Raw genomic sequence first — 17,067 nt, 5'->3', positions numbered from 1 at the left:
AGTCCGTAGGGACAAGGACTGTGTAAAGGAAGATCCAGGGAGACTGACCTCCTTTAAGCCCAAAAAGGAGTGTGCCATTCGCCAAGTCGTGGACCGCGGAAAAGGTCCTGGCCTCCTGGTCTGCCGCATCCCTGCCGCGGATGACCGGGTAAGGGTCTGCTTCAGAGACACTGTGCTACTCCTTCCACCAGGGGGAGGAAGTAGCGAAGAGCCAGTAACTGTCGCTTTAGAGTGTGCTATCCAAGAAATTTTTCTAGGGGAGGCTCACGGACGCAAAAGTGAGGTACCCCCACATGTTCAATTAGGGGCACCCCACAAATGGTCTCAGCACGCTTCGGTTAATTGGTGTGAAGTGCAATGTAACCTGAAGGGTAAATTCGACACGTGTTGTATGTTCTGTGCCATGCATTTTAATTGTATAAACCTTATGTCAGGGTATGGCGTTCTCCAAGCGAGGACGTTGGATTTTCCACCAGGGGGAGAGTGTAGCCTGGAGCTCCAGCAGCTTCTTGAGACCCCCCTCCCCTTGGTCAGCTCGATCGCGGGTGCCGAAAGACCCGACGGCTGCTTCCAAGGGTGGGGGCTGGAGCAGGGAGTAGCGCGGCTTCCCCTGCCTGCGGCCGGTTGCCGGGGACGCGATTGGGCCGTTGCTAAGGCCGCGATCGCGTCTCTAAGGTCCCGGCGGCCGCAGAGCAGGGCGCCGCCATTTAGGACCGTCTCGCGCATGCGCAGTGGACGCGTAGGCGCAGGGAAAGCCCCAGAGCTAGGGATAGCTCGCGCGAGCATAGGGACAGCTCAGGGAGAAGAGAGAAAGCCCGGGAAAGCTTGCGCACGCGCAGTGGAGGGTAAGGAAAGCCCGCGAACCCCTAGCCTACCAGGGAAGGCTCTGAGCTGGGACTACATATCCCATGAGCCTCTGTATGCCCCACGTGACACCAGGGAGCCAATAGGGCTTAGGAAGGCCAGGCAGGCAAAGAGATACATTGTTTGGGCTGCAGCACGTTTGTCAGTTGGAGCTGGGGAGCGGTGAGGGAAGGAAGGGTGCAGAGAGCATGTGCAGCTCCTGCATCGAGTAAGGTCCCCACATCCCAAGTAAGGCCCCAACTCCCCACCAGGTTAGTGGGTAAGTGTTGAGGGACGGCCCAGATAGGGACGCTGCCCTTAGTGCGTGTGTGTGTGCTGTCTTGTCAGGATCACGGCTGGCAGGGCTGTGAGGCCTGACAAGAAGGCATAGTGCTAGTGTGCAGCAAGTTGCTGTACGCGTTACGAAGTTTGCAGTGCGTAGTGTAGTGTTAGTGTTAGGGTTCAGTGAGTGTCAGGACTGGGATGAGTTAGGGGAGTGGGGCAGGTTATTACCCCGCAGGCCCTAGGAGATTTCCCCAAGTCACCCCAGGTTGCGGTTCATCAGGGACAGGCCCTAGGTTAGGGTTTCTGTCACGTTAGGGTTAGTTAGGGATAGACAGGGATAGCGGCGGTTGCTGTTCCTGTGATTCGGTTGCTGTTACCGTGAGACAGTTGGTGTTCCCGTGAAGCGGTGGGACCCTCGTTGGGGTTCCTGGAGAAGTACCTGGATAGGATCAGACGGATGCATCGCACGTCTGACCCTTTTAGAAGAGTGTTGCAGGCCCGAGCATTGGAGTGCTCGGAAGGTATTCAATATATATGTGCACCAACAGGCCTAACACATTAATTAGTGACTGCGCAGTCACCCACGTTCTCTACTAGAGTGCGGGACATTGGGTGGGGATTCTCGGGACACTGGGTGGGATCACCTAGTGTTGGGAAGCGTCCTGCGCGACGCAGTAAGTGTCTCCTCTAGAGAGGGACACAGGTTATGATGTTATGATATGTTTTCTTGCATGTTCAGTAAAGTCCCTAGTTAATATATATATCTGTGTGAGTATCGATTATTGTGATTGTCCTGCGAGGAACCACTCCCCCTATGGTGGGAGCCATCGCAGGTGGAGGCGCTGCATCGTTGGAAGTAAGTACCCCAAGTATAAATGCCCCAGGTTCCCCATGGCGGAAGCTCAGCCCTCCTGTGAGCCAACAGGTATAGCACCACACTGAGAAGTAGTCAGATACACCTACACACCCCAATCTCACTTAGGGGGGGGGAAAGAAGGCTACATAAACAAAGCCGGAGGGTAGTGATGATAATCTAAACATACAGTATCAAGGCCAAGACCATCTCCAAATATATAATAGAGATACTTTTGTCCTGGAACAGGATTGTCTATTTCTGTTTCCCCCTGTTTCCTCCCACCCCTTTTTGCAGGCCTGCCTGCTAGCCCTTTATTTGGATGCAAGCTTTCCCTGCAGCTTCACTCCTAGTGCAGGTGGGAATGGATACATTTAGATACTTCCCAATTCATCAGCCTGCTAGAAGTTGGCTGCCATGACAACCCCTTTAATTCCCCTGGCTAAATGGACTTTTCTATACGCCCTTGTCTGTATTCACAGGTAGCTTAGCCCTGTTCCTATTCCTGTGTGACAAACATTACACACTTCCTTTTCGTATCCAGCTACTGAGTGAGTACTGCCTTTCTTACTTACTCCCTTGCAAAGCAGTCCGTTTGACCGTCCCTTGATACAGAAGCACTTCACATAGAGAAGCACTCTCTACCCACACAACTACACCCACAAGAACCTTTCATTTCTGTAACTCCCTCAATAAAGTTAAGAAAAGACAAAAGGACAAAGGACTTGTGCTTTCAAAGGGGGATGAGTTCAGCTATCTGGCCATACTTATATCGAGCATATACCCTGTGGCTACAGAATAGTCAAACGGAAGCTGTGTGCTTTTGGGGTCAGCCCAGAAAAACTGCTACTTACTCAGCTACAGCAAAGCAAGCAGCTTACACAGCTAATACAGAGCAGTCTCTGCAGCAGTACAAGCAAGCAGCTTACACAGCTAAAGAAACAAACAGCAGCTTTAAAAGCACAGTACAAAAGGCAGCAGCACTGCTTCAGATAGTGCATTACACATGTAGCCATGCATGTACAATGGTCTGCAGTTGTCTCCCCTGCTGGCAGTAAACCTGGTAAGTTACAGGGATGCCAACAGTATTCATGGAGGTTTGCCCTCATACCCTGGTGAGGTGCCCTATGTATGGGTGGGAGTGGCTACCAGCTCTGAGTCCACAGTTAGTGACATCAGAGTTGTGACAGCTCCTGAAGTATATAAGGCACAGCACTGCTCAAAGTTAGTTGGTTGCTGAGTTGTTGGGAAGACGAAAAGCGACGAGAAGGGGGAAGAGGAAATCAGGGAAAAGTAGCACCACACAAAAGGAAAAAGAACTTTTGAATGGTGTCATCAATTTATCAAATGTTGAACTTTCCACAGATGAACTTTCTCTTTTAACTAAAGGGTTAAAGTTCGCACCAGAGTGTAAATTCAATATTTTTGACACTGTAATTGACTTACATAAGTTTATTCGAAAATGCACCTTAAAAAAGTTCTATGACGCTAGAAGTTCTAATACCATTGTTTCACATACTTTGAATGTTGAAGATGCTGTTAACCCCTGTTTATACTTTAAGGAACACTGTACCATCCAAGACTTGGAAGAACTGGGTGAAAGTATTGCATTAGATGAACTAAAGAAGAACAAAAACCTGATTATTAAGAATGCGGACAAGGGGGGAGCAGTGGTGGTGCAGCATAGGGATGACTATCACAGGGAGGCCTTGAGACAGCTCTGTGATACTTGCTCCTATGCTGCACTAACAACAGACCCCACAAAGAGATTTCAGGGGGAACTAAAATCACTCATTGATGAAGGAACTATGTTATTTGTTCTTGATGAGAACGAGAGAGAGTTCTTATTTAATGCTACCCCGACTGTTGCAGTGTTTCACCATCTCCCGAAGATTCACAAAACTTTGATCCACCCTCCGGGGAGGCCTATAATATCCAGTATTGGATCTTTGGGAGATGGTGTCTCACGCTATGTCGACCGGTTCTTACAACCGATTGTGAAGTCTCTACCCTCTTTCATACTTGATAGTGGAGACCTCCTGACAAATATTGATCAAATTATATGGAAACCTAATATGATCTGGGTCACTCTGGACGTGACGTCCTTGTACACAATGATTACACATGAGCAATGATTAACAGCTGTTGGTCACTTTCTTTCACGCACAGATCTGTCACCAGCACAGACAACATTTTTATTAGATTCTATTCACTTTTTATTAACGCACAATTATTTTTTGTTTGATGGGGTTCACTATCTCCAAACACGTGGTACAGCCATGGGAACGAGCTTCGCTCCCAGTTACGCCAACCTCTTCATGGGGTGGTGGGAGTCTGTCCACGTGTTTGGAGATGGGAACAAATTTAGGGAGCACATTTTCTTTTACAAACGTTTTATTGACGATCTCATTTTCATTTGGGAGGGTGATGTCACTTCACTTTTATCTTTTATTAACACTTTAAATATTAATATTTATAATCTTAATTTCACGTACACATATAATCACCATCATATTCACTATTTAGATTTATACTTATACATTGACATGAATTTATCTATTCAATCCGACATTTATCGCAAATCTAATTCACGGAATACTTTCCTACGTGCCAACAGCTGTCATCCAGGGCCCCTCCTTAAAGGTATCCCAAAGGGCCAATTCATTCGCCTACGGCGTAATTGTTCAAATGAGGAAGACTATAATGAACGTGTAAAAGAAATGTTTGATCGTTTTGTACAACGGGGCTACAAACCAGATGATTTAAATAGGGCAATTGAGGAGGTCTCGTCTACCAATAGATCAGAACTATTCCACCGCTCAAAGAGAGGCTTAAGATTTAATGATACACCCCTGTTTATTACCTCATTTAGCTCTCAAGCTGAACAAGTAAGATATATTCTTAAAAAACATTGGTCGGTACTCTCCCTGGACCCCACATTAAAACAATACATTACTGGAGGTCCTAATATTGTTTATAGGAAGGCCAAGACGGTTGCGAATTCTCTGACCCCGAGTCTCTTCTCCTCACAAAAGGCACATTGCAACACAGCTCCTAATGATTCTTTCCCCTGTGGGAATTGCAAAATCTGTGGCTATATCAATAAATCAAACAAATGTGTATCCAGTCAAACTGGAAAATCTCATGCCACTAGATCATTTATCAACTGCAAATCCACATATATTGTCTACCTCATCACTTGCGGGTGCGGCAGCCAATATGTTGGAAGAACCATTAGGAACCTTAAAGTGCGAATTATGGAGCATATCCGACTGATTTCCAAAGGGAATCTGGACCACCCTGTCCCTAAACACTTCACCAACTGCAGCAAAGGTGGACTAAAAAACTTTAAATTTCAAGGTATTGAGTCCATTCAGCTGTCACCCAGAGGGGGTGATAGAGTTAAAAAGCTTGATCAACGTGAGGCATTCTGGATCTTCACATTAAGAACCAGGGTGCCTCACGGTATGAATATCGATTGGGACCTTTCCCACTTTCTATAATGGAGGAGGGTTCTTTATGATGCCACTATTCATTTATTAATTGTTTAAGATATAAGTATACTTTTTGACAATGAAATTGTTCTATGTCCTTCTGTCCCATCAATATATGGGTTATGAATAAGAGAAAATCAATACATGCACAATTATATAAATTCTCAATAATCAATTCTTTTAATGATTAATTGTTTCTATTTCCCCATATAAAACCAAATGATACGGTCAATCACATAGATTCAGTCTATACTTTGACTACATAATTCAAGTGTATGGATAAGTTATTGCTTGATACAAATAATCATATTATAGCATTATTGTATACACTTATCTACTTAGATTAGAATATAGTCTTCTAAAATGATTGAAGTCTAAATGTAGCTTTGTGACTGCTTAAAACATCTTCTTTCTCTTTATTTATCAAAGGTTATTCAATGTGATTAGTGTTTGTTTTTAATGTAACCCTAAACTAAACTAGCACTGGGTCTGCTTGCAAAGTTTAGCTATGGGCAAAATATGTTTGTCTCTTTTTTTAACATTAATAAAGTTGTTGAGTGTAAAAAAATTTAAAAAAATGTAGCTTTCATCCCTCTTCCGCCTTCGCCCAATAGGAGCACAGCTGGCATGCGTTCCAGGGTGGAAACGGACGCATCCCAGTGACGTGGTCTCTGACTCCAGGACTAGAGCCAGAGGGGAGGCGATGTCACGGAGATGCGACGCGTCGCCGGCGCGCATGCGCAGTGTACTTGGTTGGGCGATTTTGGCGCGAAACGGGTGTATTAAAGGTAAGGAGGTATAGTGATGTGATACACCTTGATAAAGTCCCGTGGGACGAAACATGTCGGTGTGTGGGCTGTGTTTCTGTCCCTGTGCATTTATCCAATAAATCACCCTCAGTTTTAGCACGGAGTTGTGCCCTTTATTCATCATTTTTTCTACAGGATTCTCCCTGCAGACTTCTATTTCAGCTGTGCTCCTTGCTTCTCTACACTCTCGAGTTGTTGTGAAGGAAGGATCCACTAGTGCAGTAACTAGTGGTCCATTTCTACATTAATCTCGATAAGAGCCACACTGTGTCCAGGGACCTGGCACAGGGGTGATCTCCCTACGGGGAGAGGGGATCCCACTCCATTGGGATGGCGTACCTGGCAAAGGGACAGCAGAGAACTATGTGCGGCTGAGACAGCTGGCTGTGAAGGGCAGCTTGCCCACCAAGCAACAATAAAGATGTCTTGTTCAATGATACCCCCACTGTGTGAGTGTGAAGTTACTCTCCAGTGGACGGCACCACCAAGAAGGAGTTCTTCATCAGGACCATCTCCCTGCGGATGCATAGACCCTGATGAGGAGGAGGTGCTGCACGTGATATAGGTAGGACTGACACACACTACCTCAGCTGCCTGTCTGATTGACAATCCCCGAACACCATCATGCGGGAGACTCAGGAGTCCTGTTGCCTACAGGTGCACCACCAAACACGACCATGTAATGGGGGCTGGTTAGACCACATGGGCCAATATGAGATTGGGTGGGTCACACTAGAGGGAATACCCGTTACACACACACAACTTTCACTGCCCTGTTCTGCCTGAGTCCACCCTCTGCACGGCTACACTGTGAGGTACTAACATCACACCTACTCCTGCGCACGTCCCCACGGCCGAGGTCATCAAGGGCCACGCCACCGGACACGGGTCAGAGCCACCGGACACCTGTAAGTACAGCTACCGCTACGCTGACCACTGCAGGACACCAACGGGCACCATCTGAGACAGTCACCTATCGCTGACGCAGGTAACAGACCACACGCCACACGCACTGGCTTACAATGGCCTACACACAACTGCAGCATGGCAGAACTCAGATCCTCACCAGACACCATGCAAGAGAGTGACTGCTCAGACACCACACAGGAGAGTGATAACTCAGACACTGAGACCGCTACACAACTGCGACAGATGCAAGAAGGCGCAAGGCCCAAGCGGTCAGTTACACTCACACGAAAGGCCCGCGAAAAATATGAAGCTGACATTGACGCACACCGTGCCAAGTTAGAAAAGTGTAAATGATGGAATCTACAGGAACTTAGCATAACCAATATAGTCATTAAGGTCATGGGGCATTGTAACAGGGACATATCCCTGTTTAAATAAAGCAGCCTCAGAGTCTGAGAATCCAGGAGAGAGATAGTTAATTGCAGCCACTCAATTAACTAGTCTCCACTTGGACTAATGAGAGCTTTGTAAAAAGCCTCATGTGAGACACAGAAAAGAGATTCCTGAGCTCACATTTGGGCTGAAAGAAGAGCAGAGAAACCTGCACACAGACACTGTATTGAGCACAAAGGCTGTGCTGAGATCAGGACACCCGGAGACCTATATTTCCTGGACACAGAAGACCCAGGAACCTGCCAGAGACTGACATGGAGGGCCACCTGCTTAAGGTACTTCCTGTGACTTTGGGGTGATAGGCCGGTAATGGAAATATCCCACCAGTCCTGCAGATAGGGTCTTGGGAAAGTAAGTTAGCCCTTACAAAGGGATAGGGGTTTGTTATTTTGTTGTTTTTGTATGTTTTGCCTGGATAAAGGAACAGGCTCAATAAAGCCAAGACATAATTTCACCCAAATAGGTCTCCATTATATGTACCTCTGCTCACATCTCTTACAGGTATCAATGATCCAAGTTGTGTAATCCATCCGCATTCTTTTCTAAGGAGTGATTTTTCCAAATCTCCACCCCTAATGCCCAATGAGACCTTATCAATAGCAAATGCCATCAATACTGATGGATTGGAGTCATGTTTGCTCAAGAAATGTCGAGCAACAATCGGGATTTTTTTATTTGATACTAAATCTCGTTGGGCATTACGGATGTTACGGACGTTACGGACATGCTCCAAAACGCGGAATTGTAATTCCCGCGTGGTTATGCCCACATATATAAGATGACAGGGGCAATTGAGATAAGATTAGATTTACAATTTAGAAAATAAAACCAAAAACCTGTTTTAGATCCACATCATTGGCATTTTGCTTACTGACGTGGATCTAAAACAGGTTTTGAGTGATACAGTGAACCTCACCAGTAGAAGATCTCCCGATCTCCTTGATTAATTGGTGAAAAGCCACTACATTCCACCTATATGTACCACATTCCTGAGTACAAACAATAAAAAGGGTTTCTTTAAATGTGGAACCTGTTCTGCTTGCCAGTTTATGACATCTACCTCTACCTTTAGAGATAACAGTGGTGTTAAGGAATTTGACATCCTTTATTTTCTAAATCTAGGAAGTTAGGTCCCAGGAGGAGTTGAAGAAGAGGGATCTCGCTGTGAATAGTGTATATAGGTTTATAATGTAGATATGTATAGTATATGATAATGATCCCCTTTATTGTTTTCTAGTTAGGGACAGTGCCCCATTTAGATAGCATTTCCAGAAATGTCTCCGCACTACTCTAAAGGTTTACAGAGAGGCAACCTAAGCCCAAAGGGGGCTCCACAGGCCACTGCCCCATAGGAGAGTCCATTGCTGACCGTCACCCAGAAGGCCACATGATAGCAATCAGTACCCAAGACGGGGATGCTGATCACAGACAGAGAAAGAGATTAGTACAATGCCCGACAGGGGGCCCAAAAGAGATGGATCACTATTGATGCTGCACAGCAGAGGGATCCTATAGGTAACAGGAATTAGTAAAGCCTCAACACTGTCCTAGTGGGACGAGATAGGGGGGCAGCTAGGAAAGAGGATACAGACAGCACATACAGAGAACAGTGATTATATTATACACAAAGTGACATATACTATGTAATTGAAACTTTATCAATGGTGATTAATAAAGATGCTGTTTGTATGAATAAAGTTCCTGGTGCTCTTCATTGCATTACCAACGCCCCCAGCCTGCACGAATGCAGCACCCATGACAAGGTAATCAACATTGAGCAAGAGGTATTTGATGTAAACTCCCTAGGAGCCGGGCAGGGAGGGTTACATATATTATAACAAATAATTATTTCTTTAGACATAGAGCTGACATAGATTTTACTAACACAACGACTCCCTAGCCCAAAGAGTTTGGAACCTATAATTTTGATGGCACTGGCACTTGCCCAAGGTCACAGGACACTTGACACCAGATCTCAAATCCTTCCCAGTTCCCAGAGCCTACATCACAAGGCAATATTATAAATACTTGCCTACAACCATTAAACCCCCAATATCCCACAACTACAGAAGTACCAATATCCTGTCTCTCCTTGGACTATCTATATGTGACACAAAGGGATATTAGTTGTTTTTATGTGTGATCAGCAATTTAATTGACTCCACAATTATTGACATTACGAAAAGGTAAAATAGCCAAGTCATGACATTAGGCCAGATTCACTAAGTCAGTAAAACAGGGCTGATTAAGCAAGGTATGGAAAAGCCAGACTGTATGGTTGTGGCAGACACCACACAGCTGAAGAAATGGTTGCCGTGGGTCCCGCCTCCTCTCTCCGGTCCCGTACTGACGTTGGCAGCGCACAGCGTGCGTGTATGGCACGCGCACTTAGACAAGCGGAGCCTGGCCTCTCTGGTACACATCACGTCCCTTGCGGACTCCCCTCTTACCTGTCACGCGACCACTTATTGCTGACATTCTTCCCTGCTGGTCTCTCACTGGTTCTTGGTAGTATATTGGCTCAGTCAGCCCCTTGGTAGATGGCTGAGCATAATCCTTCATTCAGTGCGAAATGTTCACTGCATCCCTGCCTTGTAATATTGTCCCTTTATTTCCTCTAGCTCCTTTCTGACCTTTGGCTTTGTACCCGGACTCCGACTATCTCCGCTCCTGACCACGGCAAATACTACAATGAACCACAACTCTCCAACCCCTGACCACGGCAAGTACCCATGATTATCCGCACACCTACAACCTCGACCATGACAAGTACCTATGATGATCCACACCTCTCTAACCCCGACCCAGCTAAACGACTACGACCCTGCACTCCGGACACGCTCACGAGGCTGGAGGTCAGTTTTATTCAATCCCCACCTCGGCTTCACGGTCACATTCCGTTTGTAGTGAGCACTTCGGTACAGTATGCTCAGCCCCACAAACATGGACCCCGCTGAGGTGGGGTGAGTCTTGAGCATGCACGCCAACATGTTTTCCAAATTGGAGAATTATATTGAACAGAACAATAAGCGCATGGAGCGTTTGCAACAGACCGTTCAAACTCTCACTGACCGGACCCTTACTTCTGGCTCTTCCGGGGCACCTGCCCCAGTCCTCACTCCTGTTCCTTTGGTCACGACTTCTAAGCCACGACTGCCCACACCCAATCGCTATGGGGGCAACCCTCATGGGTGCTGTGGTTTTTTTAACCAATGCTTTATCCAATTCAAGCTAATGACCTCTTGATTTATCTCTTCAAGATCTACGGTGGCGTATATCATTTTGCTAAATATCGATAATGCCCTGGCCTTGGCCTCACCCATCTGTGAACGGAGACAGATTTCAGTAATGATATCGGACGTTTCACCCGGAAGTTCCACAGAGTGTTCAACACCCCTGGATGGCTGCTTTTTCCTTGTTGCATATCTCCCAGGGTAATCATCCCGTCGCCCAATATGCTCTCGAGTTCCGCACTACTGCCCCCGAGACCAGATGGAATGACGAGGCACTGACAGCCTCTTTCTGGCAAGACATTTCGGAGTCCTGAAGGAAGAGCTCGCTGCGAAATAGCATCCCACGGACCTCAAGAAACTCATCGCCCTTTGCATCCAGGTTGATCAGCGACTCCAGGAGAGGAGAACAGAAAGAATTCGGCATCGGCAAGGTACCCCAAGATCCCACAGTTTCTACACAGGTACGGCTGAACTCTACCTGTACTGTGGCAATGCAGGACACCAAGCACTCAATTGCCCACACAAGTCGGGAAACGCCACATCCCAGTGAGAGCCAGGAGACTCACACTGGGAACACTGGCCACTTCTCCTACACTTCACCTTTGGGGATTATATGAGCTTACTGGGTATCTGTACACTTCTCCTACACAAAGAAAAAAAAATTGTCAACTAGGATTTTAGTCTCTGTCACATTAACTGGCGAAGATTTCCATACTACTGCACTGGCCTTTATGGATTCTGGGTCGGGGGGCAACTTCATAGATCAGGGGTTCGCTGAGAGAAATAAGATTCCCCTCATACACAAGAAACCCCCTGTGGGCCTGGAAGCCATTGACGGTCGACCTCTACACCAGCATTTATCTCCCTACAAACTGTACCCTTTCAATTACGCACCGGTGAGGATCATATAGAGCAAGCATGTCAAACTCAAAGGCTAACACGGGCCAAATAAACAAGGTTTAAGTTTATGTGGGCCGCAAAAAAACAAAAACTTCAATTTTCATAGAAACTTAGGTTTATTTCGAAAAGTACAGTATAAAAAAAAGAACGATAAAATTAATGTTTTTTCCTGACACTTGGCATTACTGACTCTCTCTCTCCCTCTCTGACTGACTCTCTCTGACTCTCTGACTCTCTCTGACTCTCTGACTGACTGACTCTCTCTGACTTCCTGGCTGATTGACTCTCTCTGACTCTATGGCTGACTGACTCTCTCTGACTCTCTGGCTGACTGACTCTCTCTGACTCTCTGGCTGACTGACTCTCTCTGACTCTCTGGCTGACTGACTCTCTCTGACTCTCTGGCTGACTGACTCTCTCTGACTCTGGCTGACTGACTCTCTGGCTGACTGACTTTCTCTGGCTGACTGACTCTCTGACTCTCTGACTCTCCCTCTGACTCTCCCTCTGACTCTCTCTCTGACTCTCTCTCTGACTCTCTCTCTGACTCTCCCTCTCTCTCTGACTCTCCCTCTCTCTCTCTCTCTGACTCTCCCCCTCTCTCTGACTCTCCCTCTCTCTCTCTGACTTACCCTCTCTCTCTGACTCTCCCTCTCTCTCTGACTCTCCCTCTCTATCTCTGACTCTCTCTCTCTCTCTCTCTGACTCTCCCTCTCTCTCTGACTCTCCCTCTCTCTCTGACTCTCTCTCTCTCTCTGACTCTCCCTCTCTTTCTGACTCTCCCTCTCTCTCTGACTCTCCCTCTCTCTCTGACTCTCTCCCTCTCTCTCCCTGACTCTCTCCCTCTCTCTCTCTCTGACTCTCTCCCTCTCTCTCTCTGACTCTCTCCCTCTCTCTCTCTGACTCTCTCCCTCTCTCTCTCTCTCTCTCTCTCTCTCTCTCTGACTCTCTCCCTCTCTCTCTCTGACTCTCTCCCTCTCTCTCTCTGACTCTCTCCCTCTCTCTCTCTGACTCTCTCCCTCTCTCTCTCTCCGACTCTCTCCCTCTCCCTCTCTGACTGACTCTCTGACACTCTGACTGACTGACTCTCTCTGACTCTCTGACTGACTGACTCTCTCTGACTCTCTGACTGACTGACTCTCTCTGACTTCCTGGCTGACTGACTCTCTCTGACTCTCTGGCTGACTGACTCTCTCTGACTCTCTGGCTGACTGACTCTCTCTGACTCTCTGGCTGACTGACTCTCTCTGACTCTCTGGCTGACTGACTCTCTCTGACTCTCTGGCTGACTGACTCTCTCTGACTCCCTGGCTGACTGACTCTCTCTGACTCTCTGGCTGACTGACTCTCTCTGACTCTGGCTGACTGACTCTCTGGCTGACTGACTCTCTCTGGCTGACTGACTCTCTGACTCTCTGACTCTCCCTCTGACTCTCCCTCTGACTCTCCCTCTGACTCTCTCTCTGACTCTCTCTCTGACTCTCCCTCTCTCTCTGACTCTCCCTCTCTCTCTGACTCTCCCTCTCTCCCTGACTCTCTCCTTCTCTCTCTCTGACTCTCTCCCTCTCTCTCTCTGACTCTCTCCCTCTCTCTCTCTCTCTGACTCTCTCCCTCTCTCTCTCTGACTCTCTCCCTCTCTCTCTCTGACTCTCTCCCTTTCTCTCTCTGACTCTCTGCCTCTCTCCCTCTCTGACTCTCTCCCTCTCCCTCTCTGACTCTCTCCCTCTCCGACTCTCTCCCTCTCCCTCTCTGACTCTCTCCCTCTCTGACTCTCTCTCTCTCTCTCGGACTCTCTCCCTCTCTCTCTCCCAGACACACTCTCTCTCTCCCAGACACACTCTCTCTCAGACACACTCTCTCTCTCAGACACACTCTCTCTCTGACTGTTACGCCGGTGCTCGCCACAAACCGGGACCGGACCGCGGGGCTGAGGTGGGGTTATATAATCACCGACCTTAGTCCATGCAGACTGATCTGGAGTGCGCAGTTCATAGTCGTACGTAGCAGGGTCAGGATTGGAGACGACAGCATCGTCATTATTCAAGCAGGAGTTCGGCAACAGGTAGTCAGGAGTTCCCCGCTTCAGCTTAGGAGCGTGAGCGCGGGAGTGGCCTCTGCGCGAGGAGCGGCCTCGGCCATGATGCCGGTCTCAGCAGGGGGAGACAGCAGGCTGGCCGAAGTACACCGTGGGGCCGCGTCGGGGAAACCAATGCTTCAGCACAGAAGTCAGGAACGGCCTCTGCATGGAACTAGCAGCAGGCCTCAGGAAACGAAGGGTAACCTCTTCTAGGGGAGAATGCAGCAGGTACCAGTGCTGGCTAAACAACGCTTCAGCACAGGATTTCAGGAACAGGCATCTGCATGGAACTAGCAGCAGACCTCAGGAACTAGGAACTAGGGATGAGAACTAGAGATGATAGTACACAAGGATACAAGCCAGGGCGGCTTGTGGCAGAGACAGTAACGTCCAGAGAAGGATTTATGCTCGGTCCTGATTCAGAGCCAAAGCCCAACATATAAAGGGCGGAGATCCAATCACAGGGGTAGGGTGTGTGACCATTCCTCCAATGATGGAGCACAGGGCAGAAGCCGCAATGAGAGACAGCACATGTGCCATTGATTGCCAGAGGAAGCTTTTGCAACTGCAGAAATCCGCAAGGCTATAATCAAAGCCAGGAGTGGATTCCTTACACAGACACACTCTCTCAGACACACACTCTCTCATACACTCTCTCTCTCTCTCTCTCTCTCTCTCACACACACACTCTCTCTCTCAGACACACACAGACACACACACAGACAGACACAGACACACACACACGCACACGCACACACACACACACACTCACACACAGACACACATACACACACACACAGACACACACACTCAGACACACACACACAGACACACATAGACACAGACACACACACTCACACAAAGACACTCCCACACACACACTCAGACACTCGCATACACAGACACACTCAGACACACAGACACACACACACACTCAGTCACACATACACACGGGGGAAATCGGAATGGGGGGGATCGGAACAGAATCGGAGCGGGGGGGATCGGAGCAGGGGGGGAATCGGAGCAGGGGGGATTGGAGCGGAATCGGAACGGGGGGGTTGGAATGGAATCGGAGCAGGGGGAGCGGGAACGGAATCGGAGCAGGAGGGCAAGGGGGAAGCAAAGCAGGTATGGAGCAGTACTCACCTGACTTGCTCCATGCAGGAAGAGGCGGGCCTGGCTTTGCAAGCTCAGATAGAGTTTGCTGCGGGCCAAAAAAAAAATTCTGGCAGCGTGCCAACACGCGCCAGCCAATCAGGAGAGGGGGGAGGTTTTGTTTTTTTTCCCCTTTGCAGAGAGCGTGCGTTGCCTGGCACATCGTGAGCTGGGCCGCAAAAATATCGTTGTGGGCCGCATGCGGCCCACGGGCCACGAGTTTAACATGCTTGATATAGAGAGAATCCAGTTGGATGCCATCCATACTCCCATGGTCGATTCCTGGTCTTCCGTGGCTCCAGTTACCCACGTATAGACTGGACTGACGCAGTACCTTTTCAATGGAGTTCTCACTGCGCTACCACTGCCAAAAAATTATGGTGTTACAGTACCAGAAGAGAACACACTTACCTGAGGTCTACTCTGAATTCCGGGACGTCTTTGACAAGGTACAATCCGAGGGTCTACCACCCCATCATCAATTCGATTGCCCCATCGATCTGCTGTGTGGCTCAGTACCCCTAAGAGGATGCTCCTATCCACTCTCCCTTCCAGAAACCAACGCCATGAAAGACTATATTCAGGAGAATCTACAAAAGGGGTTAATTTGGAAATACTCATCCCCCGCGGGACCCTGCATTGATTATCGGGGTCTCAACAAGATCACCATCAAGAACAGATATCCCCTACCATTGATCTCCGATCTCTTCGACCAACCACAGGGGGCCACTATCTTCACCAAATTGGACCTGTGAGGAGCCTATAATTTGGTGAGAATCCAACAAAGCAACGAGTGGAAAACAGCCTTTAACACCAGGGACGGACATTTCGAGTACTTCGTTATGCCATTCGGCCTTTGCAATGCTCCAGCTGTATTCCAGGACTTCGGCAATGAAATCTTCAGAGATCTCCTTGACCAACATGTCATAGTCTACCTGGACAATATATTAATTTTTCCAAATCCTTACACGAACATTCGGGTCATGTCAAGCAGGTACTCCAGCCTCTACGATAAAAACACCTGTTCGCTAAACTGGAGACGTGTTAGTTCCACCAAACTACTACAGCACTCCTGGGTTACATCATCTCCAACACGGCCTTGCCATGGATCCAGCCAAGGTAAAAGCGGTCGTGGATTGGACTCGTCCCACAACTTTAAAAGCCATGCAACGTTTCCTAGGATTCACCAACTACTACCGCAGATTCATCCACAATTTCTCTTCGGTAGTAGCACCAATTACGGCCCTGACACAAAAAGGTGCGGATCCCGCCTCATGGTCTCCTGCCGCTACCAAAGCCTTCGGGATCGACAAGCCCGATGGTCACTTTTTTTTTCACGCTTTAACTTTATAATTTCATATTTTCCCAGTTCGAAGAACATAGAGGCTGACGCTCTTTCCCGTCAATTCCTGGTGCAGGACAAGACGGAGGATCAACAGTAGACCATTCTTCCCTCAGCATGTGTGATCTCTGCCAACACTTTTGATTCGCTGGAGAGGATTGTGCAAACTCAATCCCACATTTCTGAGTGTCTCGAAGTCCCAGAGGGTCAGTTATTTACTGCTCTTCCCTTTCGTAGGAAGGAATTGGAATGGGGTCACTCCTCCAAATCATCAGGACACCCAGGTACAAGGAGAACTATTGACCTCTTGGAATGGACCTTGTGGTGGCCGGGTATGCGCAGAGATATCAAAGAATTCGTCACAGCGTGTTCTACATGTGCTTGTAACAAGACTCCCCGTAACAAACCCATGGGACTTCTTCTACTTCTCCCTATTCCGGACCGTCCATGGACCCACTTATCCATTGACTTAATTGTAGAGCTACCCAAATCCAAAGGAATGAATACCATTCTGGTGGTAGTAGATCGCTTCTCTAAGCAGACACACTTTATTCCACTGAAGGGCCTTCCCAACGCTTCTAAACTATCAGAGGTGTTCATTAAAGAGATTTTTTCGCCTCCATGGGGTACCACAGTCCATTTTGTCAGACCGGGGGGGGGGGGGGTCGCAATTTATTTAAAAATGTTTGCGTTCATTTTGTAAACAATTGGGGA

The sequence above is a fragment of the Ascaphus truei genome, chromosome 1 (assembly GCF_040206685.1).
Source record: "Ascaphus truei isolate aAscTru1 chromosome 1, aAscTru1.hap1, whole genome shotgun sequence".
NCBI classification, from domain to species: Eukaryota; Metazoa; Chordata; class Amphibia; order Anura; family Ascaphidae; genus Ascaphus; species Ascaphus truei.
The sequence above is the reverse complement of the archived record's forward strand: the minus strand, read 5'-3'. Positions refer to the sequence as shown.